Below are 26,594 nucleotides of genomic sequence, written 5' to 3' on the forward strand. Positions count from 1 at the left end.
TACCACAAACTGGGTAACTTAAGCAACAGAAATTTATTGCCTCACAATTCTAGAGGTGAGAAGTCCAGATCAAGAAGCTGGCAGGGCTGGGCTTCCTGAAAAGGTGCTAAGGAAGGAACTGTTCCAGTCCTCTTTCTCTCCATCCAGTAGTTCCTTGGCTTGTGACAGCACAGTGTCAATTCTCATATGGCATCCTCCCCGTGTGCCTGTCTCTATGTCCAAATCTCCCTTTTATTTAAGGAAAGAGCCACAGTGGATTAGAACACCCCCATAACATGAAGATTGCATGAAATTATATACATAAATAATTCAACAACATAGCTTCCAAATAGAAAACACTCAGCCTTTGTCATCTCATCATTATTTGTTTACACCTCTGTATTATTGGTATAGCTCTAGTCTTTTGAAAGGTGCAGTTACTCATCTTTGTGTTTTCCACTCCTTTATAGCTAAGTGTAAGGTGCTTTTGCAAAATCCAGTACTGCATATTTGAGAAATGCTTTTTATTCCTACACATACTGCATATACTGTTACACAATTCGATTTTGTAGGTCTAATGAAGTTGGTCTTTCTATGAGTTCCTATGGCTAAAAATAGTCACAATTGTGTACTCCCGTAAATTGTTAGAATGAAGGAAAATAGTTTGAGTGAAATTATCAATCTGGTTTTTCTGACTTCAGCTGTGTGTCATGTTTGGTTAGTCAAGAGAAACATCTAATGTGAGGCCCCTGGAGGACAGCTGATAAGTAAGCATATCAAGTAGAATGGCTACTGGAAAAAGTGTGCCAGCTAGAGAGAGAGAGAAAAGAGAGAGTTAATTTACCATTTGCTCAAGTAAGGAATGATCCACAAATTCAGCAAAATCTAAGTAGTCTTAAAGGACATGTCATTGACAGATTTATCTTCTAGTCTCCCACTTTGTCTAACACTGCTTCAAAACAAAGCAATTTACTGAACCCAGTGGTCTCATTATTCTGGAGGTTTATAAGGTTGAAAATACCTGGAGTTTTGGGAGCAGCAATAGCACTGAAGTGGGATATTAGTAGTGATGCGTGTGTTTTCAGCACCTGTGAACACACAGAGACTGAAGCTTGAAGGCTGATGACCCTGAGTTAGGGCAAAAGATAAAACATTTTATTAGATTTTTTTAATGTCAAGAAGAAAATTATTTATCTCCACATTTCTTGAGTATTATCCTCTTACAGTTAGGTCAATGATTCTCACCCCAGTTATATATTAAAATTACCTGGAGATATATAAAAACTATCAATGTTCTACTCTTCTACAGATTAAATCATCATCACTGAGGGTGGCCCTCCAGCAACCAGGTTTGAGAACCACTTTAGACCAGAATTTTTCTCTGTGCCATTCAGTAATGACAATGATAGCTGTAGGATATGCAAATTGCAGAAAGACAACTGCAAATGATTTAGCTTATCCCCAAACAGCTGAACTATCTTAAGCCTCATGGCTACTTTAGAGTGACCAAATCCATGTAGATGCCAGAAGTTGTGTCATACACCTATTTCAAGGGACACATAGAATTTACCTATATATACCTACCTCAAGGGTCATGTCGGTTTACCATTCCCCTAAACAACAGCTTAATAGTATAAACTGCTGAACTGCTGTCTGCCTAATATTTATTGTGGCTACACTTCTTCTTTTCTGTATTAAAGGCCACTGCTTTTCCCAGCTTGCTCTTTGTTCTCCATCATCTGTTGTGGGTCACTTGTGCTTTCTGTTTTTAACACCCGTGTTGCTGAAGTCATTTCTCCAATTCATGATCCATGAAACTACTTCAGCAGTGAAAATGGCACCCCTCAGGTTCAAGTCAACATTTTTATATTTCCCTCTAGGTCAAGATCCAAGCTATGGAAGAAATCAGGATATGTCAATTTTCTAGAGCAGCCAAGTTTTCTAAAAGTCTACCTAGCCATGTAGTTATGTAGCCTCACTCTCACTTAAACAAAGAAAATTAAAAAGCACACCAGAAAAGACTTTTCTTGTTAAAAACACATGTTTATTGTAGAAAATACAGTAAGGAAAAAGAAGAAAATATAAGGCAACTAGAATTTCTCTAGTTAGAGATAACTATTATTTATTTGAGTGTGTATATATATATATATATATATAGACATTCAGCTCTTATGTACTAGATACACACATCTACTGTTTCATAAGCTTTTTTCACAGAATAGATTATAATCAGTTATGTTTGTTATCACCACAACATTTTCTTCTTGAAGACCTTCTGGAATGAGGCATTTGCTTTTCTATCTAGAGACCCTATCCTTTCAAAAGGTCCTTTCTCTGTGGAAAGAGCTATTCTGGCCACAGTTACTGCCAAGAAACGAGGTGTTAGAAAAGGCCTAAAGTTAAGTACAGAACTGCTGTGTTTTGATGAATATTCTGTTGTTTTGAGAGGAGGTAGAAGCATTCTCAGCTTCAGGATATTTGCTCACTACTCATTAGTCTCTCTGAGAAGTAGCAAACTTCAAAGGTTAAGTATGAAGAGATGAATTGTGTAATGCCTAGATGTCAGTAGTGGAGAAGATATCTGAGCAAATTCAGAATTTTATCCCTGTCTCCATGGGCCTGGTGTGAAGAACAGTCATTTGTGTAAGTGGGTCTTTGTGTATATGGTACTGAATCAGGTCACTGAGTCAGAAACTTAGAGCTGTAAGGAAAGTGAGGTGCTCTCCAGTCCAGTGTTCTGGAATTTCTTCTGCAGTGGCCCCCAACAGCAGGTGGCAGCCTCGTCCATGATTGTATTCTTAAGTGACATGGTATTACTCTTTCTATTTGCAATCCATTTCACTGATGGATAGTTCTAGAGATCTGAAATATTGAGATTTAGCTCAGTGTTGTTTTTATGAAGATAAATTCCGCTTTCCAACAACTCTCTTGTATGTGTCTAACGTCTGCCACATGGAATGTCACAGATTATGCTTCATACTTGTCTTCCTGAGTCTTCTTTATCCCGAACACCCTGAGTTTTTGAATGGTTGACATGCCAGCTGGCTTTCTGCAGATGTACTTCTCGTGTGTAAATTTCCTTCTCTGTGAGGTATTCATATTGAACATGACCTCCAAGTGTGTTTGGGTCTGTGCAGAAGACAATAGGACTGTGATTTCTAATGATTAAAACCTGGATTGTATGTTACTGTGATCAGACCCTGAGACTGAGTTAGCAAGCTTTATAGCATCTGAGTCGCTCTGTTGGAGGAAAGTGCATGTGATGGGCATTTGCTTGCTTCCCCACCAGATTCTCTACTTTCACCCTTCCTGCAAGATTCCCTAGGAAGCTGACTTCTGCTGAATGCAACACTCAGGTTCTCTGCTTCCTAGATTCTAGTTGAGTTTGGTCCATGGGAGGCCTTGGCAGAAATTTTGAGAGTAAGAGCAAATAATTACTTAACCATTAGAAAAAAATAACATGAATGTGTCCTTCTATCCACGGCCTCAGTTCCTGTTGGGGAGCCTTGGTGCCAATCCCTCGGTGCATCACCATGTCTAATTAGTTCCTGTTTTAGTCTGCTTTTGTGTGTGTGTGTGTGTGTGTGTGTGTGTTGTTATAAAGGAATACCAGAGGCTGAGTAATTTTAAAGTAGAGAGGTTTATTTGGTTCACAGTTCTGAAGGTGTGCAAGAAGCATGGTGCCACCATTTGCTTCTGGTGAGGGCTTTAGGCTGTGTCCACTCATGGCAGAAGGGGAAGGGAAGCTGGCATGTGCAGAGATCACGTGGCGAGAGAGACGGGTTTGTGCCAGGCTCTTGTTAACAACTAGCTCTTGTGGGAATTAAGAGAGCTAGAACTAGGTGGGCACGGTGGCTCACGCCTGTAATCCCAGCACTTTGGGAGGCTGAGGCAGGCGGATCACCTGAGGTCAGGAGTTTGAGACCAGCCTGGCAAACATGGTGAAACCCCGTCTCTACTAAAAATACCAAAAATTAGCTGGGCATAGTGGTGGGCACCTGTAATCCCAGCTACTCTGGAGGCTGACACAGGAGAATGGGTTGAACCCATGAGGTGGAGGTTGCAGTGAGCCAAGATCGCACCACTACACTCCAACCTGGGCAGCAAGAGTGAAACTACATCTCAAAAAGGAAAAAAAAGAGAGCGAGCAAGAACTCACTTGGATGGCACCAAGACATTCGTGAGAGGTCCACACTCAGGACCAAAACACCTCCCATTAGGCCCCCCCTCCAACAATGGGGATCACATTTCAACATGAGTTTGGAGTGGTCAAATATCCAAACCCTAGCAGTTCCCTTAACCCTGGAAAGAGACCCTTCATTAAACTCTTTCTGCTTAATCCTTTGAGAGTGCAACAATTTCCGGCTAGGACCCTGACAGATAGAGGGACCATACAGATCACTAAAATGCTGAGGAATTTTTCAAATGAACTGCACCCAACAGACCTCCCTGATTCTGAATATATCAAACTTTTATTTTTTATTTTATTTTATTTTATTTTTTGAGACGGAATCTCGCTCTGTCGCCCAGGCTGGAGTGCAGTGGTGCGATCTCGGCTCCCTGCAACCTCCACCTCCTGGGTTCAAGCGATTCTCCTGCCTTAACCTCCCAAGTAGCTGGGACTACAGGCATCCACCAGCATGCCCGGCTACTTTTTTATTTTTAGTAGAGACAGGGTTTCACCATGTTGACCAGGCTGGTCTTCAACTCCTGACTTCATGATCTGCCCACCTTGGCTTCCCTAAGTGCTTGGATTACAGGTGTGAGCAGCTGCACCCAGCCAAACTTTAAAAAAAAACCCAAATAGTACTTGGAACTTCACCCGCAGGGAGTTATTCCAATTGGTTGTCAGCCAGTTATTTCAGGTTGTTGAGATCATTTGGCTCTTGATCTTATTAATCATCTTAGCGTTCCCTTTCAACAATTTGCCAACTTTGTGCAAATTTTATTAATATGTGATCTCTGTCTTTATCCATGGAGAGGCAGTATAGTATCATGAGGAAAAATAGACTTTGGAGTAGGCAGAAATTAGGTTTGAATTACTAGCCACGAGGCTTTGGAAACATTACTTAAACTCTATAAGCTTCAATTTCTTTATCTAGAAGGTAGGTATAAAACCTGAAAGTTTTGGCATGAGTTTAGTAAAACTGTCTGTGAAGCCCTTGTGGACTGCTTGGTCCATGTAGGCATTTGATAAACGGTGGCTTCATATAGAGGAGGGAAATGCAAGCTATCTCGAAAAGAAATCAGGGAAATAAGAATGCCATCTGAAATCTGTCATATGAGAATGAAAGGAGCATAGACAGGTTTTGAGTGTGGGGTGAGGAGTAGGGGAGGGGAGGAGATAAGTGAACTGCCCCTCAGACTTCCAGGGAGGAGAAAAATGATGTCACTGGGAACTGCAGTCATTTGAAAAGATAGCAATCAAGCATTTCTTTCAGAGCCCTGTTCATCTTTCAGTGGCTTTGCTTCTCCAGATGCTTTTGCTCCTTCAATTATCTCTGCCTTCTCCTACCTCCTCTCCAACCATCTCTTCCCTTCCTTAAATCACAATTTTTCTCCCTCTTTTCAAGGCATAGTGCTTTGATTTATAAATTAGTTCTATGTTTCTGTTTTCTAATTTATTAGTTTCTGCTTTCTTATTTATTTATTTTGAGATGGAGTGTCACTCTGTTGCCCCAGTTGGAGTGCAGTGGCATGATCTCGGCTGACTGCAACCTCTGCCTCACAGTTTCAAGAGATTCTCCTGCCTCAGCCTCCCAAGTAGCTGGAATTACAGGAGTGTGCAACCAAGCCTGGCTAGTTTTTGTATTTGTAGGAGAGACAAGATTTCACCATGTTGGCCAGGCTGGTCTGGAACTCCTGACCTCAGGTGATCTGCCTGCCTCAGCCTCCCAAAGTGCTGGGATTACAGATGTGAGTCACCATGCCTAGCCTTCTTTCATATTTATTAATACATTATTTCCACTTTCCTAAGGATAGTTGTTGTTCAACTTTTACTAGCTTTTTTGTTGTTCATACTTAATACATTTATTTTTATTATGCTATAGCTATTTCCCACATGTGATTTTTTTTTTTGAGATAGGATCTTGCTCTGTTGCTGAGGCTGGAGTGCAGTGATATGATCATGGCTTGCTGAAGCCCTGAACTCCTGAGGTTGGGTGATTCTCCCACCTTAGCCTCCCAAGTAGATGGGATTACAAGAAGTACCACTATACCTGGCTATTTACAATTTTTTTTTGGCGTGTGTGGAGATGGAGTCTCCCTATGTTGTCCAGGCTGGTTGTGAACTCCTGACCTCAAGTGATCCTGCCACCTTGGCATCTCAAAATGCTGGGATTACACATGTGTAATATTTTTATTATCACTATTTTCCACATATTCTGGAAATTTTATTTGGATTTCTTTTTTTTTTTTTTGACAGAGTCTTGCTGTGTCATCTAGGCTGGAGTGCAGTGGTGCAATCTCAGCTCACTGCAACCTCCACCTTCTGGGTTCAAGGAATTCTCCTGCCTCAGCCTCCTAAGTAGCTGGGATTACAGGCATGCGCCACCAGGCCCTGCTAATTTTTGTATTTTTAGTAGAGACAGGGTGTCGCCATGTTGACGAGGCTGGTCTTGAACTCCTGACCTCAAGTGACCTGCCCACCTTGGCCTCCCAAAGTACTGGAATTACAGGCATGAGCCACTGTACCCGGCCTGGATTTCTTTTTGACATAGAATTATTTAAGAGAAAGCTTTTAAATTTCCATGCTGTAATTTCTAGTTTTGTTGTGTCATAATCAGAGAATATAATCTGTAGCATTTCTACATTCTCTACTTTGCTTAGATGTTTTTGGGGTAGGGTGTGTAATATGTACTCAATTTTGTAAACATTTTATGGACATACAAATTTCAATGTTTACTTTTTCAGGCTATAGGCTTTGCTACATAATTTTTGTGTATTTTGTGGTCCTCATATAGATTTTTAATTATCTTTTTGCTGTGATAGAGATTAGAAGGGTAAATTAATGTCTCATTTACCATCATTTTTCTTTCTGTATCTCTTTTCATTTCCTGATGCTTTGGCTTTATGAAATCTTTATGTATAAAAATTGTGCACACATATCTTTATGCACAGTGTTTTGGATTTTACCCTTCATAATGAGCTTTTTTCTCTCCTTTGAATTTGACCTGGCCTGGAAGTTAACAGCCCAGGTGTAAAATTCCAGTGAGAAAGAAGTCTGATGAGGAGTCAGTGGGATCTTTCGGTTGCTGAGAACTGCTCAGCACCACGGACAGCTCCCTGCACTCCAGGAAACATCCTGATTCAGTGTCTTGAGTATTGTGAAGCACAGTTAGAGCAGAAACATGGAGAATCACCTTAAAATGGCAAATTGGCTTCTGGTCTTGCATAAGACTTCATTGAGGCCTAATGGGATATGCAGGTCTACTGTCCAAAGTACAGAGGTTATTCCTAGTGTCTTTAATATTACTGTCCCTTTAGGCAAGATTATCCTTATGATAAGGGAGACTGAATTAAGCTATTTTGGCTGAGGCATATTTTTATAAATTCATCCAATTAGCTTCCCTTGTTGTAGTTTTGGCTCACCAAACATTGTTCTGATTATAATTTAGCATCCCATATAATTTCATCTGCAGGGAGAGTCTGTACTAGGCATGACGATGCTTACATATCAGCCCGTGTGACTGCAAGAGTCTCAGTATAATTTGATAACATGGCACTGAGATTCTAGACATTATTCTCTGTGTGCTTAATGAGTGTGATGACATAACCTTCAGAAAGATTCATCCTTTCTCACATATTGATAAATCAACTTTTACATCTACAAAGTTGAGAGCCAGAAATTAAAACCTTATTAATTCACTAAGGCATCCCTATGATGGCAGTCTTCCAACTAGCTCCATTCTGGGGCACTCTGACATCATTGTACGCTTTCCAATGAAAGCAGGGAGTGTATGTGATTAAAGGGAGAGCCCTGTGGCACTCCTGAAAAATCTCCCCTCCGAGTTCACATTGACTTATTAACCAACACTCATGATCATGTGAAACTCTAGAACTGGATCTGGGTGCCTGGCAGGATGACATAGTGTGAGTCTCAAACAGCACTGTGGGAATTCAAGCATCTGTTTATTTCTGAGAGAAAAAGTGTAAAGCAAAATAATATCTTTTAACAAACGTTTGTATTTGACTAAAAGGGAAGCAAGGACTTAATTTATGAATTTGCTAATTGCTCTTCTGAGCTGAGAATATCTGTGTTGAATATTAGTCATTATCCAGATTTGGCACAGAATAATCCCGAGGGTTAAATGACATTGTTCCTACAGTGGGCACCTGAAGACTGGCTATAAAAGCAGTCCTGGCCAGGGGTGGTGGCTCACGCCTGTAATCCCAGCACTTTGGGAGGCCAAGGTGGGTGGATCACGAGGTCAGGAGTTTGAGACCAGCCTGGCCAACATAGTGAAACCTCATCTCTACTAAAAATACAAAAAAATTAGCTAGGCGTGGTGGCAGACACCTGTAATCCCAGCTACTTGGGCGGCTGAGGCAGGAGAATCACTTGAACCTGGGAGGCAGAGGTTGCAGTGAGTTGAGATTGCGCCAATGAACTCCAGCCCAGGCGACAGTGTGAGACTCTGTCCAAAAAAAAAAAAAAAAAAAAAAAAAAAAAAAAAAAAAAAAGGAAAGAAAAAAAAGGAAGAAAAAAAGAAAAAGGAAAAAAAAGGAAAAATAAATAAGTAAGTAAATAAATAAATAAATAAATAAATAAAAGCTACCCTAACACTACTGAGGCTATTGACAGTGGCACTTTGCTCTTCTGTTAGGACCTTGGGAAAATTTTTTCCCCCTGAATACAGTATAATAAACTTGGTTCTTATTTCTCTTTCTCTCCCCCTCCTTTTTTCTTCCCTCCCCACCACCACATGCACACACACAAACAGACAGATTTGTTTATATTTGACTTTCTAAAAACCTGTTACTAGAAAGGCACATTAATACATTTCTCCTGTGCTGATAGTAATCGGGCAACTCTGGTTTCCATCGGAGGCAATTTCTTACGTATTAAATGCCAGAAAAAGGGCATCCCTCCATTTTTGTAGAGAGCCTTTCTTTATGAAGACTAATGACCACATTAGTTAGTCAGTCAGTCAATAATACTTACCAAATGTCAGTAGAGCAGAAGTGAACACCAACAGAAAATCACATTTTACAAATGCAATTTACTTGGTATCCTAACATGCCATGTCATAATAATTATTGAGGCTTTTCTTCTCTGCTGCATTGGTCTAATGAATGTGGCTAGAAAAATATGGGTGCCCATGTAGCCTCCTGGAAGCACCTGTATGACTTTTCTAGAAGCGAGGTTCCTGGATAAAGATGAATTTTTAAAAGCTGGAATGAATGAGCAGCAATAGCAGAAGGAGAAAAGTGAGTGAGGGCTCTCCAAGAAGCCGTCTGGCAGGCTAAGGGTTCTGAGGGAAGCTCTGGTTTCAGAAGCAACTCAGGAATTACTTCTGTCATATTAGGATGGGATGGTAGGAGATTGGGAACTCTAGGGACTAGAAGTCATTTAATTTCCTGTCTACAATCCTTAGAAGAGGGTTTGAGACTTGCAACCTAGGACCTTAACTAATCATCTTCCCTCAGCATTGATAGAATTCTTTATTATACATGTTAATATCAGATTAGTCAGGATGGGCTAGATTATGCTGTGTTAAAGCCATTCTCTAAATCTCTGTGGCTCAACAGGGAGCTCTGCCTGTCATGGTCACTTGGGACCCAGGCTTTGGGTATAAGGCTACAGCACATGGAAAACGTATGAATGTCTCTCAGATTCTTAAAGTTTCTGCTGGAAGTGACATGTCATTCTGCTCACAGTTCATTGGCTAAATGAGTCACGTGGCTGTCTCTAACTTCAAGGATGGTATGAAATTGCAATCCTACCATGTTTCTAGAAGGAGAACCAGCCCTAATCACAATGCTACATGTTTATAGCTTGACTCATAGAGTTTACTGTATTGTCCTGGTATAGTTTTCTTACATGCTCAACTGGAGAGGAAGCTCTTAAATAGAAAAAAATCACAGTAAATTTCCTTTAAAAGATCTATTTTACAACTCTGGTATGATGGAGCACAATGGAGTCCTTAGTAATGGACTCCATCTCTTCCATCAGATAAAAATCTTGAGAACTGAAGTTAAAATTTGAATAATGAAACCAAAGGAAAAAAATTAAATGAATTTTAAGACAATTGAGATAAGAACAACTGTGGCATCAGCATAATTCAATTTAATAATGTATTAAATATTTTGCAGAAAAGTGAAAAGAAATTGATAGCCAAATCAATGCAGCATTAAGCCACCATTTGGTCTAATTTCTTGCTGAATTGACAAAACAAAACACTAGTTTAGTTATATAAACATGGCTGATGTTTATAAACAACAGAATTTGCCGGCAGCATTATCACTGGAAAATAAGATGTGTACTTAATTCTTTTATGTTCTGAGCCCATCTAGGAAGAACATAAAAGACGAAGAACAAAGCAATCACAGGATGTTATCATGAAACTATCACCTTTGGCTGGAGTAAAGTTTTGGCTAAATGTGGCACTAGTATTTATTACAACTCACCTTTTTATAATGAAAGGCTATGGACTGAACATTCTTATTATTTCCCATTTTCTTACCACTCTATCCCAACACACATGCACATGCATGCACACGCGCACACACACTGGCACCCACACCCATGCATGTGGGACACACACAGCAGCCCAGGCAATTTCAATTGTTGGGAGCTTTGCTTTTATTACGTATTAGTCTACCGACTTGCTTTCTCTTTAGAGAGACCAAGTGAAACCAAACTCATTTCCACCCAGTTAGCCTGCTGGAACCTGTAACAGTTACTGTAATGTTAAAAGCAGTAAAACAAAATAAAAACCAGTCAGTTCATTTACTCCCGAAGTCCGCAGTTTGGTGTTCAGCTTTAAAACATATGCTCTGGGCGTCCTGTGGTAGCTACCAGAGGCTTTGGTGAGTCATTGTCAACCCAGTGGCTAGAGAAGGGCTGGAATGCCCCTCTTAAATACAGAGCCACGTTTGTCCTTCAGAATGGCTGCTTGAACGAATTTATTGCTCAACTTGAAAGGCCATTTTTTATAACCCACTGCAGTTGTGCTTCATGGGTTTCTCCACCTATCCTGTAAAGTGTATTGGGAAATTAATTTTGTAGATTTCCTCACACTGCAGTGACTAGGGAAATCACCCATTCGTTATTATCTAATGAGGAGAAAGTGGAAACATCTAGAAGCACTGCTCCCATCCTCCTCCCCAGCCCACACAGACACCTACCTCAGGCCCTCCCTGTCCCAGGTAAGCAGAGGGCCCCACCTTCGGAGGTTGCCTCCCTTCCACCTTCACCAATCCTATGACCAGATTATCCCCAAGGAAATGTGAATTTCCAGGCAGCAAGGGAATCATATAAAGATAAGATCATTGAGAGATTTTTTTCCTCCGTGATTGGCAGTTTATATTTTCTTGGGTCTACAAATCTGACAGCATTTATTAAATTTTCTAGTTTGATACTGACCTCTGTCTGATGCTGGGCTGTCACCATGCCCAAGACTGAGGGGACCCACAGTCTAGCTAGAAGGCATGGATCAATTCCAACTGTCCTACCCCTAGCCTGTGGGCAGGAGAAAGCTCTCAGGCTCTGGCAGAGGAGTCCCAGGGGCAGGATGCATGATCTTCCACTGTGCCTCCCAGCCATGCTGAGCAGCAAAGCAGACCATGAGCAGGTCTCCCTTAAATTCATTTGCTTGATTTGTCCTTGAGTGTCCTTGGATGGGTTTGTTCCCTCCTTGTCCAGTATGTCTTGGTCATCCTGATTCCTGGGCTTGGCTCCCAGGTTGATTCTTTCCCTGACACAAAACAGGCACTATGGGCAAAGACACCTGCAGCCTTGGAGAGACCAGAGATGCTGGATGTTTCCTGTTAGCACTCAGGAAAGCTCAGAGCCTTTGATGAGCATCTTTTGATCCATTAGTTAAAACCACACTGGGTTCTTTATAGTGGTTAGTTAGCTCTGGGCTATGGGATTGTGGAAGACATTTATTTCTTCTTTGGATTCACCTGGATTTTCTGCAACAGACATGTAACGATAAAATACATGGTGCTTTTCAGAAATTGCCCCATCATCATGTTGCTGTTGTTGTTATTGATATTGTTGTTTCTGATGGATAGAGATCTAGGCCTGACACTCCAAGCAGTGTGAACAGCATTTACCTTGATAAGCATTCTTACATCTTAACCCTCGGGAATTTTAAATAGAAGTGTTCCGTGTGATTAAATTAACAGGTTTAGAGATGGGTGTCCTGGTTATTTCCTTTGTTCTCCTCCTGGTAGCTGCCTGCACTCACAGCATGTTGGGAATGGTGATTATAAATGTAACCATGCTCTCTTCTTGTAAGTGGAGAGCCCAGGTACCTCTTATCCAGCATGTGACCCTCTTTCTGCCTCAGGATAGTCATACTCTTAGGCTTCCTGGATTTATTCAGGGCCAAAGGAGTGCTCAGGGTCCATTTTGTTTTGCCCTATTCCCTTTGGAAAACATTTAGTTTATGCCCATGTTACAGATTGCAAAATACAGGCACATATTCTCACTAATGTGGTCTGCATGTCCCTTTGCAAGGACATGCAATGTGACTTCACTACTCCTTTCATCAAGAAAAGGAGCCTCTTGGCCGGGCACGGTGGCTGACGTCTGTATTCCCAGCACTTTGAAAGGCCAAGGCAGGTGGATCACGAGGTCAGGAGATGGAGACCATCCTGGCTAACACAGTGAAACACAGTCTCTACTAAAAAATACAAAAAAAAAAAAAATTAGCCAGGCGTGGTGGCAGGTGCCTGTAGTCTCAGCTACTTGGGAGCCTGAGGCAGGAGAATGGCGTGAACCCAGGAGGCAGAGCTTGCAGTGAGCCTAGATCGTGCCACTGCACTCCAGCCTGGGCAACAGAGCGAGATTCTGACTCAAACAAAAAAAAAAAAAAAAAAAGAAAAGGAGCCTCTTTACCCTAATCTGGGCAAGCCTTGCAACCTGATTTGCCAAAAAAAATGAAGGAAGGAATGTGATGTGATTTTCCAGGCTAGAATGTAAGAAGCCTTGGAGCTTCTGCTTTTACTGTCTTCAGATGCTGCCTGAAACCACTGTAAGAAGCTCTAACCTACTGGAGGATAAGGGGTGAGCCCAAGAGCATCAAGGCTCCCATCAACAGCCAGTCCTGTGAGTGAGGCCATCTTGGACCTGCCAGCTCAGTAAACCCTTTTGCTGAACACAGCCCAAGGAAGGAACCCTTGCAAAATGAAATCATGTGGTCAGTTTGCGGGGTGGTTATTACACAGCAGTAGATGATTGAAAAGGCCCAGTGTCTTCCTGGGGACTGAAACACCCACCTCCTGTTCATGCTGATACACAGTGAGCAGAATATGGATGTGGGAGTGGTGTTGGTTGCAGGTGAGGTAGAGAAGCAGTGAACAGAGCACGAAGACCTGATGTTCCAGGGTCAGGAGTTTAGACTTGATCCTAACAGCGGCCACAGGCGGATTTAGGCAAGAGAGTAACGTGGTCAGATTTTCATTTTAGAAAGTTACTCTGACATCCATGTGGAGAATGAACTTGAAGGTCACAAGGCTGATGGAGCCAGGAAGACCATTTGGGAGGTGATTGTAGTAATCTACTTAAGAGTTCATTACGAGCTGGGGAATGGGGAGGTGTTAGAGAAGAGAAAATGGATTTGAAGAGCTGAGGGATGTTAAAAAGGCAAAACTGGGCCAGGGATGGTGGCTCACGCCTGTAATCCCAGCACTTTGGGAGGCCAAGGTGGGCAGATCATGAGGTCAAGAGATTGAGATCATCTGGGCCAATATGGTGAAATCCCCTCTCTACTAAAAATACAAAAATTATCTGGATGTAGTGGCACACACCTATAATCCCAGCTACTTGGGAAGCTGAGGCAGGAGAATTGCTTGAACCCAGGCAGCGGAGGTTGCAGTGAGCTGAGATTGCACCACCGCACACCAGTCTGGTGACAGAGCAAGACTCCATCTAAAAAAAAAAAAAAAAAAAAAAGGAAAATTGTTGGGACTTGTAATTAACTGGGTGAGGAAACTGAGTGGCAAATGGTCTCAGCTCTACACATGGAGAGCCCTGGGGACATAGGGAGAGCACATTTGGAAGGAAAGATGATGATTTTGTTCTTAAAATTTTGTTTGTGGAGGAGGTATTCAGACAGAGAATTCTGTTGGGTAGTTTTATGTAGAGAACTACATCTAAAGAGGTCAGAAGTGAACTTCAATAAAATTGAGGTGACCAATGATCATCAGTTTTAAAGAGGACATATTTTCTTTTTCTGTTAAAGGGAACACACCTATGAGTCAGAAAGCCAGACTTTTATTTTTTCTCACCAAAAGTTATTGTACAACCTACAGAAGAGAGTGTAAACACTGGTCTTTAAGATGAATTGTAAAGCTCTAAAGAGAATAAGAAAAATTGTGTTTCATGATTTATGATGGATAACATTTTAGAGTTGATTTCATAAGAGAATTCATTAAGCCAATAGACAACCATGGCATTTTAACTGTAGTGTTTTAGTATCTTTAGCTCTGATTTTTTAATTAGCAGAAGCAAATAAAGAGAGCTTCGTTTTAACCATGAGAAATCTCTCTTCTGTATTTCATGTGACTAAATTTGTCCAGATGCTGCCGTTCAAATAATCACAGCGATTGCCAACATAATGGTTAATTTCCTGAGAAGTAAGTTCATGCTTTGCCTCAGTTTGCTCCCCTGTAAGATCAGACAGAAAAATAAGAATAAAACTGACTAATAGGTATTGATTGCCTCTGGAACAGCTATCAATATAAAGAGCCAGACAAAACACATAATAAAGAATTGTGTTAGTGCCAGAGAGACTTTAGAGATCATTTGCCCATCTCTTTACCTTCTCCCACTTCTTTCTGTCCCTCCACCCCCCCAGGTCTGATACAGACACACAGGATATTAGTAAAGGATAGTATTTGTTGAGAGCCTTTTGCGTGTCAGGCACTGCTTCTAAACGTTGTATAATAATAGCTCATTCAATCTTCAAATCAATGCTATACAGTAGGTACTCTTCTTTTTTTTTTTAATTTTACAGCTGAGGGACTGAGGTATGGAGAGGTTAGGTAACTTGTTCAAGGACACCAAGCCAGTCAGGGTGCCACTGGACCTAAGACAAGGTAACCTGGCTCTGAGACCAACCCCACAGAGAAGTATGTGGATGCTGACAACACTGTAGGAAGTTACAAGGAGCAAAAGAATAGCAGCCTCAGCCCTGAATTCCACTGTAAGCCTCCCTCTAATCTTCCCTGCCTCACTCTCAATCAAATAAAGAGCTGATCAGGAAGCAACTATGCACGGTCTTCCCCTCCACACCTCCAGCCCCAGCTCCCTTCCCCAGACTCAGTGCCAGCCTGTGCCAGCCCCCAAGATGGCAGTGTGGAGCCATGCACTAGGTCTGCTGCACACCCAACAGTCAGCTGTGGGTTCTTTGTATCTGTCAGAGTCCTGGCAGGAAATGGTTTCATTCTCAAAGGGTTAACTAGGAAGAATTTAGTGAAGGGTCTGTTTACAAGGTTCAGGAACTAACTGAAAATGGTGAAGCACCCAGGGACTGGCACTGGAGCTTCCTCACAGGAGCTGAGGCCAGAGAAGTATACATCCATTGTTGTTTTAAAGAGTGGTTAACTATCTATTTGCTCTTACTTTCAACATTTCTGCTGGGGCCTTGCATTGAGCAAACTCAACTGTAATCTAGAGAGCAGGGACTCCTGAGTGGCACATTCAGTGGGAGTCAGCTTCCTAGGGAATCATTTATTTATTTATTATTTATTTATGAGACAGAGTCTCACTCTGTAGCCCAGGCTGGAGTGCAGTGGTGCGATCTTGGCTCACTGCAACCTCTGCCTCCCGGGTCCCTGTTCAAGCAATTCTCCTGCCTCAGCCTCCTGAGTAGCTGGGATTACAGGCATGTGCCACCATGCCCAGCTAATTTTTGTATTTTTAGTAGAGACGGGGTTTCACCATGTTGGCCAAGCTGGTCTTGAACTCCTGACCTTGTGATCTGACTGCCTCAGACTCCCAAATTGCTGGGATTACAGGCGTGAGCCACTGAGCCCTGCCTTCCTAGGGAATCTTGTAGGAAGGACAAAGGTAGAGAATCTGTCTGATGGCAGAAGCAAATAAATGCCCATCACATGCACTTTCCTCCAACAGAGCAACTCGGATGCTATGAAACAATGCTAAGTGAGTCTCAGTGTCTGTTGCAGTAATATTGTACATACTGTAGGTCTTAATCATAGGAAATTACATGCCCATTGCTCTGTGCGCAGACCGGAGCGCACTTATGGGGGGCCCGTAGTCCTCCTTTCAGACATCTTTTGTTTCTCTGCCCAAACAAGTGGCCTTCCCATAGAAGACTGCCCAGAGAACCCTATGGCAACCCTACCCTCTTATTCCACTTTATTTTTCTTCAAAGTGTTTATTACTCCCTGTTGTTATGTTAGACTCTATATTTCTGTATTTGCTGTCCTCCAACTTGAAAAGAACCTCTGAGAGGGGAGGGACTTTCCTGGTCACATTCACTTGTCCCAGCACCTACGATGGTGCCTGACATATCTCAGGGGCTCCTTAAATATTTATTGCTTGACAATGGGTATCATGGCTCAGCCTCCTCTGGGGTTAGGAGGCTGGAGGAAAGAAACTTTAGCATGAGTGCAGTGAGAGTAAAAGAATTCAGCAGCTCTAATCAGGGAATGAATCTGGTGTGTAATAGGATCTCAAGGCTTGACTCCTAGTCTAAGACCATTTCTGGAGTTTGCTGACTTGATCCCCATGCTTCATCGTTAGCACTTTGCAGGGAAGGAGCTGAGCATGGATCTTGACTCTGAATTGGCTGGGGCATGCAAAATCGGGGGAACACTTGGTGTTGCCCAGGCTCAGCTCTGCCTAGACACATGTGAGGGCCAAGATCTGGTTTGTGTTTCATGAGGTCTCCCAGGATGAAGACCCAGCCAGGCTGTCTGAAGAAGGGGTGTTCTTGAGTAGGAGGGAAGGTCTGCTCCAATACGAAAAATCTAACAATAGCATAGTCCTTAAGAGCTTGAGCTTTGAAGAGGGAGAACAGACCCATTTAAGGCACGAAAAATAAAGTAAACTCTTGAGTCCCTCCAAGGAAAATTCCAGCCACCTGGCTAGCCTCAAGAAGTAGATGAGCACCCTGATAAGTAAGAAGGTAATAATAGCTTAAAACAATGGTCAAGAAAATTAGAGCCACAAACTAATCTTAAATGACGAGTTAATGGGTGCAGCACACCAACATGGTACATGTATACATACGTAACAGACCTGCACGTTGTGCACATGTACCCTAAAACTTAAAGTATAATAAAAAAAAGAAAATTAGAGCCACAAAATATTTGTTTCCCTATAGAAACTAGAGATAACATCTTAACATATGTCCCTGAGTTGTTTTGTAGAAACCCAGACCCCGCGAAATGGAAAATACCACCTGTTGGCTCATAGATCTCAGATAAGGAGGAACTGAGGACTGAACTCCCACAACTGTTCTTTGTTCTAAATTTCTTCCTGAGGGACCTGGAGGAAGTCACACCCACAGGCCTGAGCAGAACATTCCTTTCTGCTGACCCCAAGTTTGTAGCCAAAACTTAACCAATCACAAATCAGAAAATCTCTGGGTTTTTGTTTGTTTGTTTGAGACAGAGTCTCACTCTGCTGCCCAGGCTGGAGTGCAGTGGCATGATCTCAGCTCACTGAACCCTCTGCCTCCCAGGTTCAAACGATTCTCATGCTTCAGCCTCCTGAGTAGCTGGGATTACAGGTACACACCACCACGCCCAGATAATTTTTGTATTTTTAATAGAGATGGTGTTTTGCCATGTTGGTCTGGCTGGTCTCAAACTCCTGGCCTCAAGTTATCCACCCACCTTGGCCTCCCAAAGCGCTGAGATTACAGGTGTGAACCACTGCACCTGGTCTCAAATCAGAAAATCTTTGAATTCATCTAATCGTCACCTGTCCTGTGGGCCCTCACTTTGAGATATTTTGCCTTTTTTGGCCAAACCAATATGTAGCCTCCATGTATTGTATGACCTTGCCTGCAACCTCTGCCTTCCCACCTTTAAAAACCCTTACACATAAGCCATCAGGGAGATTAGGCCTAAAGGATTAGCTGCCTGATACTCCTTGCTTGCTGGCTGCAATAAATTTCTCAACTTCTGTCTCAGCAATGCTGATATCAGTGCTTGACTTTGATAGGCTGGGTGGGTGGACCCAAATTTGGTTTGGTGGCCCTTTGAGCTTAGATTCAAAATTCTAGTTTTGTCACTCTGCAGTTTTGTGATCTTGAGCAGGTTACTTAACCTCTCTGAGCCTTGTTTGTCATGTGTAATGAAAAGAGCTATACGTATCTTGTGAGGTAGTCCTCAGGATTCAATGAGATAATAAGTACTCACTAAACAAAACTCGTTATTACAAAAGAATCACTTTATCTCTGAAGTGGGCAATTCAACCCATTTCTAGGAGATTTTAAACATGATTTTAGATATTTGGAGTGATTTTGTGAATGGGTTTATCGTTAATAGCTTTCATGCTCCAGAATTTTCTTGAATAATAGGTTTTTGCAAAGTGCATTCCATGGAATACTCATTTGGGTGACGTTAATAGACATCACTCAAAAGCTGGGTGAATATTACAATGTTTACTTCATCTGTAACAAGCTGAGTAGCTACAGTACATATCTAAGAGGGGGCTCTAATTCTCAATATTTTCCAAATTTATTAGATCACAGACTTTTCTTTTAGTGAAGTGCTTAATGAAACATAAGTTCTGTGAAAAGTACTTTGAGAAATATTGCTTTAAAAAGAAAAAGATTGAGCCCTGTATCAGGGGAAATATCTAATATTATATTAAACAAAAAAGTCCCACTGAAGAAAATCATCTTATTGTTCATAGACCTTAGTTTAGGTATTGGGGCCAAAGGATGGATGACCATTTCAAATGATCCAGGCTAAGGCAGGAGAAGAGCTCAAAGTCTGATCTGGTGAGTAAGTTGTGAAGGGAATATGATGAAAAAGTGCACTTCTATTGCAAAGAAATCATGAGCTAGGTTTATACGCTATGCTGTGAATGGCCAATAGATTATAAATTCAACAGTCTCCCTGTCACAGCTATGGTAATGATGACTGTTTAGGCCTTAGGGGAGCTTTAGGGAGAGGCAATTTCATACTTAAGTCACACTGACTTAAAAAATGAAATATTTGAAATCATTGTTGAAATCACGTGGAGGTCGTCAGCAAGTAGGTGAGGTTGGAATGTCTATCATTTTCCTCAAGCTCACGTCCTCTCATTTTCTTATTTGAAAATCTATTTGGCTCAGAAAGTACACCTAGGGTTAGTCAAAAATCACCTCCTGATGTTCCTTTTAAAGGAAGCTTCCAAGTTATTTGAATAGCTTCCAAGTTATTCATCGAGAAACAAAGCAAATTCAAAGATTATGTCCATAGGCACAAACTGGATTTTAAGAGATCCTGGCTGCATAAACAATTGTCTTATAGAAAAGAATTTCTGTTCCTCTTTTCCCTCCCCTTGTCAATCCTATTTGTTTCAGACCTGGGTTCAAACACTAGCTGTAGAGGCTATAAGCTATTGGAAGCACATTTGAGCCTGAAATAAACTGAACCTCTTTTGCCTTGGTTTTCTCACTTGTAAATGGGGATTTTTATGCCTACCTCAAAGGTACGTTGCAAGGATCGAGGCACAGAAAGTGCAGCAAGTGGCCGATGAACAGAAGTCTGGTTTTCTGAGCATCCTTGCAGCTGCAGGCTTCAGTCTACCAGAGAATGTGAGGTGTTATTCTTCTAGGGCAGTGGTTAGAAAAGAAAATGAAAGTAGCAGTACTCTTTTCCTAATGCAACCATAGATGGATGACCAGAATTTGTAATCCATAAGGTAGAAGCTGCTGTGCCTGAGGAAATAGAAAGTGGGCAGAGGTGGAGGGGCAAGGTAGGGAGTGGAGTGGAAGGTAGGGAGAGTTTGATCCTAGCCTGCACGGCTCCTCAGAGGTACTTTAGCCCCTTTGGAACAGTATTAGAAAATCATAGCTCTATCAACTCATGTCTGAAAATCAATTGCTATTTCAGAGCAGGTGGTGACCAATCTTGGAAATAAGGAAGGGAGAGAGGCAGCCAAGCCAGCAGCAACTAGGATTAGTCACTGCCTGGAGCCAGCTCTTGGAAGTTCCCCAGGAGCTGTCCAGTCTTATGTCATGTCTAGTCAGCAGAGTCCCAAAGAAGCTTGTCATTCTCTAGGTATTTGTGCTTACATTCTGATGGGCCTAATAGCAGGGAGATGACATGGAGCCCAGGCAGAACAGCTGAGATTTCTACTGGTCGTGACCTCCATCTTCTCCTTCATACCTTTCCTACCTTTCTTTTTCCATGCATTCAACAGACATTTATTACCCAATAAGTGCCAGGTAGTAAGCCAGGACCTGGGGAGAGCAGATGAGTAAGACACCGTCTCTGTCTCTCAGGAACTCTCAGATTCTTAGGGACACACGTACATCCTAATAAACACAGTGCATCTCATGAATGTGTAAGTTTAAATTATTGATATAGGCACACACAGACAGAGGGACTTCATTCCTTGCAGGTTCTATAGTATTTCATGCCCACTCTCCTTTCTTCCCTTGCTGCTCACATCATCCTTCCTTCAAGGAATTTGGGGGGATGGTAGACTGAAAGTGGCCCTTTCTGCATAATTCTTCTTGAAAATAAACATTTGCTCTCTTCTTAGAGGCTGACTATACTGAGAGCTACCACTCCTTGGCTGCTTATTAGCCATTGGGTTATTGCTAAGCCCTTTACATATGTTATATCATTTAATTGTATTGAATCTTCACCATAACACTTCAATGGAAATATTTTTCCAAATAAGGAAAGGTGAGACTCAAAGTAGTTGTATTAGTCTGCAGTGCTATGAAGAACTACCTGAAACCGGGTAACTTATAAAGAAAAGAGGTGGGCTGGGCGCGGTGGCTCATGCCTATAATCCTAGCACTTTGGGAGGCTGAGGTGGGCAGACCACGAGGTCGGGAGTTAGAGACCAGCCTGGCCAACATGGTGAAACCCCGTGTCTACTAAACACACACACACACACACACACACACACACACACACACACACACACACACACAAAAATTAGTTGGGTGTGGTGGTGCACACCTGTAATCCTAGCTACTCAAGAGGCTGAGGCAGGAGGATTGCTTGAACCCTGGAGGTGGAGGTTGCAGTGAGCCAAGATCACACCACTGCACTCCAGCCTGAGTGACAGAGCGAGACTCCATCTCAAAAAAAAAAAGAAAGATGTTTAATTGACTCTCAGTTCCACAGGCCATACAGGAAGCATGGCTTGGGAGGCCTCAGGAAACTGACAATCATGGCAGAAGGTGAAGGGGAAGGAGGCACGTCTTACTTGGCTGGAGAAGGAGGAAGAGAGCTAAAGCGGGAGTGCTATACACTTTTAAACAACCAGATCTCATGAGCACTCTATGATGAGACAGCACTGGGGGATGGTGCTAAACCATTAGAAACCACCCCCATGATCCAGTCACCTCCCATCAGGCTCCACATCCAACACTGGGGATTACAATTCAACATGAGATTTGGGTGGGGACACAGAGCCAAACCATGTCAGTAGCAAAGAGATTTTCCCACACAGCTAAAAAAAAAATGGCAGAATCTGGATGTGTGCTTAGGTTTGTCTGATTCCCAGTACACTCCCCTATGCCATTTCTGATCTGCAAAGAACCTGATCCCAAAGCCTGATCCCAATATGATCCTAGAGCCAAGAGATGAGGCGTGAAGTGGCCACCTACTTTGTGTGCTTTCAAATCAGATATGGCAAGATTCTTTGAAAAATCAGTCAACTGGATTAAGCAATGCCTAAGTATGAAAGGATCCTTAGAGGAACTAAACCATTTCTTCATTTTGCTCCATGTTCTTTCTGTGGCTTTACCAAGTTTGTAGGTTAAGAGCAAGGCATCAAAGCTTACTGAGTTTTCCTTTGACACTGAATTGACTTGTTGTCTGAAGAACAGGGAGTCATTGCCCTAGTCTCATCTCATAACATTTACGTTTCTTTCTTTCGACTAATGGAGATGGTGCTCCCTGCTCTCTCTAGGAGACCGCAGGACCTAGATGATAACCTGTATCCCTAATCCTAAAGGGAGCCTAAGAGCAGTAATGATGGCCCTCTATTTGCAATAGATTACACTTTTCCCATATAAAACTCTTAGAACTGTCACTGTGAATGATGTGCCGATTGGAGATAATGGTGACAATGATAATTTTATAATTGCACTTTGTACTTCTCATCTCCTCCTGGAATCACAAAAGAATTTGTACATATCCCTTACTCAAAATAGATCCATTAGTTAAACTATTATAAGATAAAAAGGCTACAGATAAAATGCTGCCCATTGAGGCCCAGAGGGGAGAGAGCCAAGTGGACTTAGAAATCCCCAGCCCGGTGCGGTGGCTCATGCTTGTAATCCCAGCACTTTGGGAGGCCAAGGCTGGCGGAATACCCTGAGGTCAGGAGTTTGAGACCAGCCTGGCCAACACGGTGAAACCCTGTTTCTACTAAAAATACAAAAATTAGCTGGGTGTGGTGGTGGGTGCCTGTAATCCCAGCTACTCAGGAGGCTGAGGCAGGAGAATCACTTGAACCCAGGAGGCGGAGGTTGCAGTGAGCAGAGATCATGCCACTGCACTCCAGCCTAGGCGACAGAGTGAGACTCTGTCTCAAAAAAAAAAAAAAAAATCCCCATATCCCCATTCACTGTCCTTTTCTCCAGAAAATACCCCATTTCATATAACTGTCTAAACAACGGTTTAAGGTCTACACAAGATTGTGAAGTGAACCTGCAGGATTAGGGTGGTAAGGATTCCCACCTAGGTGGGCTCACTTGCTCTGCCATACCTGGGTAGGATCCCAGCCTGCTTCTGTGATTGTCAGGAGGCACCAAAAAGGCTACCCTAGGTTTTCTGTCATTCGGCCCAAACATTTCCTCTGCTGGGCAAATGTGGAAAAGAGGCATTAAGCTGGTGCTCCCACAACTGAAAGGAAAGCGATTCTCTTTCTGTTGTGGTTCCTTCCTCTTTGGACTCTTTTCTTCCATTCCAGCCTATCCCCTTCTTGGAAAAGCTGTTCTACCAATAGCAGGGAAGAAACAGCCCTGTGTACCTGATATGCTACCCTGGGCACAGGCGATCGGACCAGGGATAGACACCTGAACTGATCTGGGCTGATGCCCTCTTCTGGCCATTGAGAATTGACAGCATCAGACATCTAGAACATAATAGTATTTTAAAATTCTGCAGGGACATCCACCAGGCTGAGGGGGACCAATTTTGTTATAAACATGTATCCTGAACTTGGCCGGGCATGGTGGCTCATGCCTGTAATCGCAGCACTTTGAGAGGCCAAGGTGGGCAGATCACTTGAGGTCAGGAGTTTGAGACCAGCCTGGCCAACGTGGCAAAATCCTGTGTCTACTAAAAAATACAAAATTAGCCAGGCGTGGTGGTGTGTACCTGTAATCCCAGCTGCTGGGAAGGCTGAGGCAGGAGAATTGCTTGGACCGGGGAGGTGGAGGTTGCAGTGAGGTGAGATCATGCCACTGCATTCCAGCCTGGCCAACAAGAGCAAAATTCCATCTCAAAAAAAAAAAGTATCCCAAACTTGGAAGTAAAAATAGGATGACTGCACGTCTTTCTAATGCCATACTGGAAGGTTGCCTAACAAACCACCAAAGCTTTTTTTAACTCTCTAAGGGAATGTACTTTTGTTTGACTTACTATTTGCTATTGATTAGGGCCCAGACTCTGCCAAGTTACATGTTAATTTTTGTCTGGTAGAGATACAAATGATTTTTGTCCTGTAAAAAGATTTTATTGCTCTACAGGACATTAACGAGTGAGGTTTCCAAATTAGCAAACTTATGTCAGCATGCTGTTTCTGATGGTCTATCCAAATCTTTCTCCTTCCAATTCTCTTCTCAAACAGCTTTACCATCTTCTGGTTCTTTCTTTTGTGAAGTAAACAGATCTTTATACACACTCCCTATAGACTTATATAAGAATCATGTTTTCACTTTTTGAAAATGATGCTTTGACAGTTCCACTGAACAGGCTGGGGAAAATTTTATGAGAATTGTTGGATCTTGCTCACAAGCAAAAAGATAAAACCAGGCTATCCTCTATCATGGCTGATCTGGGGTTCATTCCCAGAAATGAGGGTCTTGGATCAGGGTCAAATATGTGGGTGGGGTGAGCTCAATTGCTGAGATACCCATCTCATGAGGAAGGATGGGACCCATATTATGGGAAACAAAACAGGAAGAATGAGAGTGAAAAGATTAATCCTTTCACTAAATTGGGAAAACAGGAGAAAGTGTTGTTGGATAAAGAAGGAACTTTAGCACAATGACCAGAGACAAGACGGTAAATGTTCCTTATCCAGTAATCTCTGATGAAAGGTCAGTGCTCACATCATTAGTAATGTCCAGAACTAATAATATCAGTAGTAGCAATACTCACAATGTAAATAAGTAGCTCTCATGTTACGATTGCCAATAGTGCTAGCAACCTTACATGTATCACTCTCTACCCCAGCCCTGTTAATTGGTACTATGATGAAGAAAGAGACTCAAAGAAAATAAATGACTCACTCGCGTATTTTTACACAGCTAGAATTGCTACAGAAAGGATTAAAGCCAAGTCTATCCAACTTCACAGTCTATGTCCCTCCCTCCCTCCCTCCCTCCCTTCCTTCCTTCCTTCCTTCCTTGCTCCTTCCTTCCCTCCCTTTCTGCCTCCCTCCCTTTCTGCCTCCCTCCCTCTCTCCCTCCCTCCCTCCCTATCTCAAACATCTATTGAGTGTCTACCATGTGCCAGGCACTGTGTCAGGCTCTTGGGATACAGCAATAAGCCAAGTCCTTGCTTTCAGGGAGTTTACATTCCAGTGAGAGGGACACAGAAACAAATATATCTCTACGGCAGCAAGTGCTATGAAGAAAATCAGCTTCATTTTTATTGTTTCACGCCCATCATGCAGGTTTCCCACAGTCCATCATCCCCACTCCACCCCCCACCCAATGTAGTGCTTTCCTCTGTCCTGGAGAATCGGAAGGACTTCACAGCAACATCTGCAGTCCCTTTGTTTCAGTGACTTTGGCACAGAGAAGCGGACACAGTGGCAGACAAAGCTGCTGGAAGCTGTCAGGCTACTGGCAGCCAAAAGCTTAATCACATGTTCCAAAGGCAGTGTGTGTGTGATGTTGCATCTCTGGCCCTGGAAGGGAGACAGAGGTCACCTTCTTGGGAGTCAGAGTTGGCCTCTCAGCTCCCAGGGGTGCAGCTGAGCAGCTTCAGAGGACTGACTGCAGAGACCAGGAAGGGGCCATTCACTCTGATGGGAATTGGGAATCACAGATGCTCGAGCAGGAGCTGAGTTAAAATTCATGCTAAGAAATCAGCATTCACATGTGTACATATTGAAGTCAGGATCTCAGTGAGGAGGGCATGACAGCAGTGGAAACAGGTGCCAGACCTGAAGTAGGCTACCTTATGGTTGCTGCTTCACCTGTTGCTCTACACACACACGCGCGCACACACACACACACACACACACACACGATTCCAGAAGATAGTGGGACAGTAGCAATTTGAAGGCTCTGCCTGAAAAGCATTTGCTTAAAGTGTTGGGAATTTTTTGTTGGATTGTTGTTTCATTCATAGGGCTTCTAAATTTCACTTTTGCATTTTAACCATTTCAAGGAATTCCCCCTGATTTTGAGTGTGAATGGGTATAAAAGACCAGGGGTTGTTAACCAAAAGCTTGGAACATTCAGGTGAACGGCTGTTCTGCAGGGAAGGAGGGAAACAGCAGGGTGAGATGGACGGTCAACCTTCAAAGGCCTTACACAGTCCCGGCCAGGATAATCTTTGCCTCTCCCTTCTACTGGGGAAAAGTCTGGATTGCTAAGACCAGGGTCTCTATAGTGGCATCTCCAACACTCAGGCCCAGCTTCACGGCTGGATTCCTGTTTTTTCATTTGCTCATGCCCCTCAGTGGTATCATCTGACTCAGCTCCTTTCCCTCCTGTTGGGCCAGTACTTACAGTGGGTCTCCTGATGAAGCTGAGGTCATGGGTTCATGAGCCCAATTATCACCATGCTGATCGCACCACTAACCTGGCTCTGTGTAGTTGCAAACTTGGCTGCACATTGGAATTCCCAGGGAGAGTTTTAAACATCCCAATGACCAGGCTGCAATGAAATCAGACCGATGAAATCAGAATCTCAGGGGTGGAATGGGACTGGTAGTTTACAGAATCTCTCCAGCTGATTCCATATTCAGACAAGTTAGAGCACCAATGCCCTCAGCCCTGAGAGTGAGGACTGGTCTCATGAATCCATTCACACAGATGGAAGTGCATCCT

The sequence above is a fragment of the Gorilla gorilla genome, chromosome 1, assembly GCF_029281585.2.
Source record: "Gorilla gorilla gorilla isolate KB3781 chromosome 1, NHGRI_mGorGor1-v2.1_pri, whole genome shotgun sequence".
Taxonomy (NCBI): domain Eukaryota; kingdom Metazoa; phylum Chordata; class Mammalia; order Primates; family Hominidae; genus Gorilla; species Gorilla gorilla.